This window comes from Balaenoptera acutorostrata, chromosome 20, assembly GCF_949987535.1.
Source record: "Balaenoptera acutorostrata chromosome 20, mBalAcu1.1, whole genome shotgun sequence".
Lineage (NCBI taxonomy): Eukaryota > Metazoa > Chordata > Mammalia > Artiodactyla > Balaenopteridae > Balaenoptera > Balaenoptera acutorostrata.
The window spans coordinates 15,352,392-15,355,417 of record NC_080083.1 but is presented as its reverse complement, the minus strand read 5'-3'; positions in this window follow the sequence as shown (position 1 = coordinate 15,355,417).

Below are 3,026 nucleotides of genomic sequence, written 5' to 3'. Positions count from 1 at the left end.
AGTTTCTGGCTGCAAATAGATAAAGACAGTCCTCCCCATCATTTAAACTGAACACTCAAAGTATATTTTATATAAACTATAGGTGTGACTTAAAAAGGAAGAGAGCATAGGAAAGAGATGAAGAGGCCACCCTTTGTGAGGCACCCCTAGCTCCTTAGCTGTAGACTTTTTCACTCTTCCTGGAGCCCAGCTCTGAGAAACCTTTGGGCAGATTCTAGCTGCCTCCAGCTGTGTCCAGTCCGTCTGTGCCTTGCCTTTCTGCATTCCCATCATGCCTCTGCAAGTCCCACTGAGCCTTAAATGTCACTGCTGCTCACCATTCATTCTTCTTGCCACTCCCCAGCAACTCCTGAGGCTAATCCATTTGTGTTCTGCAACAGTGGGCAGGCAGGGTCACCTCTCATCCACGCTGGAAGAGCCAGAGAGAAGAGCGTGGAGGTTACACATACCAGTGTGACTGGTGTCTCTGTCCCCACATGCCTCAGGGCTGCCGTGCCTTCATGTCACTGCTGTGGGCCAGGGTACAGGGAAGTCAGCTCAACTCCCTGAGATGTCAAACATGGGGTAGAAATCCGAGCCCTTTCGGACTTTAAACCTATGGCCTGTTATAAAGTAGTAAGGAGCCAGGACCTTCCAGCTAACTTCATTCTTCTGGGCTTGAACTTTGTTTCTGCTTAGCTCAAATCACATTATACCTTTCTAGGAAAAGATGTCCAGGGATACTGCTACTGCTATTCATAACTGCAAAGATCTGATACTAATCCTCCAAATCCAACAGTAGGAGGCTGGCTAGGAACTGGTAGCTCATAAAAAATGTGAGTGTATGTCTCCTACCCTGGTGGGGCTTTCGATGACTACAACTTAACTATCCACGTGTGGAAATGTGAGGACAAAAATGTAGTGAGTGAAAAATTAGAACACAAAGTATGTAGATTCACACTGGTGACTATGCACATAAATATTGGCAAGGATCAGAAATGAACACGGGATGCAACTAATTAGAGTTTCATGTTTACTGGGTAGTTTCTTTCTGTAAATTAGAAAATAAACATTTTAAAGGGATTGATTGATGCCAATCCCTTTAAATTGATGCCAAAAATATCACAGCAACAAGAGAGAAACATCTCTATGTAGCGAGGGTGTGTGTGCGCGTGTGTTAACGGGGTGGGGTAGGTGTCCTTGGTTCCACCCTGTCTAACTGGCCCCCTCCCCCGACCCTATCCCGGGTTCAAGGAGGCAAACATGACCCATAGAAGGATATGAATTTCTGACAGAGTGATCTAGATAAAAACCTGTTCTGCTTATCTTTATGCTGCTGTCCAGCCTTCCCTGCCCCCACCTGTTCCCTGAGACCTCAACTAGACTTGGTGGACTTTTTAAATAACCACACATCCTCTCATCCACCATAAGGTGCCATTTACTAGGCTAAGGGATTTTTATTTTAAGGTGTTTCTGTTTTTGTTTTTGAGAGAGATGAGTTGTCAATATATTTAAATACACAGCTAAATTAAACCTGAACTTGGCAGTCTCTGGTTGTGTTGTTTGAAGAAGGCCTCTGTACCTCCCTCCAGCCTATATCAATGGCATGTTTTCCACATTAAACAGTGAAGAACTTGCAGACCAGATGGCAGAAATAGAGCTTTACCACATGTGGATGTCAGACGGCACCCAGCTGACAGACCCTGCCTGTGACCGAGGGCCCCCTTCCCTGGTCTTTCTTTTTCCACCTTCAAAATTTTACCCAAAATTTTCTGTAGGAACATCTTCCCATCTTTAATACTGCAACTTTCCTCTCATTTAAATTGAAGCTCAAAGAGCAACTGTATCACTCACCCCTTCTCTGGCATGTCCACCACAGTCTCTAGAAGGGAAACATCACCCATCTCTGAAGAACACCTTGGCGGGGGAATAAACGTTTAGCCATACAGTGGCTCCGTCACCCTCCTGCTGCAAGAGTCGTGTGAATTTTTCTAGATTTCATTTACTTCCTCCCTTGGGGCACTCTGCAGGAAGTTGGAAAATGTGTGTGGGCTGGTGAACTTTGGTTGGGCAATGTATGTTCTTCAGGGTTCTCAGGGGTTCAGCCCCCAAGGTATTTGATCTTGATTTCTCGGCAATTGTTATAAGCAACTCCTAGAAGAATAATACACCAGACTATTTTTGCTGAGCATTACAAAAGGTCTTGTTTTCTAAAATATCCCTCAGCATTAAAAAAAAAAAAAAAAATTCATCAACAGCTGAAATAGCCCAAGTCATAAGAAAACCTGTTCAGAGGGTCCTTTAGCCCAATCATGACTTCAGGTTGCCTCTCCCCTGAGGCTGGTCTCTCTCCATCCAGCTGTGCTTTCTGGGGTTCTCTTATTGGGCTCCTGCCCCAATCATAGAACCCAGGGTACAAATAGATAAGTTACAGCCACACGAAGCCACCGAACAGGCAGGAGATGCACATCTCCTTTTCTTCAAATCACTCCTCTGCCTTTTAGAAGAAAGCTCCTCCCAAAGACTAATCTGTCATCCAGGAGCAGATGGCCGGGCCTGGGTTCCCTTCTGCCTGCAGGATGCTGCCTGTGGATCCAGACTCCTTTCCCATTTTCCTGATTCTACAGAGCACTGACCAGCTTTTCCTACTGAGACCAGCAGATAGCAATAGTTGAGAGCAAGCTGGCCCAGGAATATAGAAGGAAGAGATGTTAAGAAGGTTGCTTTCTAAGAATGTTGTCTTGAAAGCTTTCTTTTTTAAAAGGTATTTTTATCCTGCTGGGTAGAGAGACTGCAAATGAGTCCAACATTACAGCTGTGTCCTCTTCCATGCAGACTTGAGTTTCTCTGTGGCCAGAAACAGCCCCAGAAGCCTTCCTGTGCACCTTGAATGTATGCCATTTTCCCGGGCTGAGCAGGTGACCAGCTGTGGGTGGGGCCATGCACATCACCCAGCTCCATGGTAGGATGACAGCTTGACACACAGGAGCCTCATCCCCCAGGGGTCCGCACACGAGGGGCCGAGCAGTGATGCACTTGACAGAATG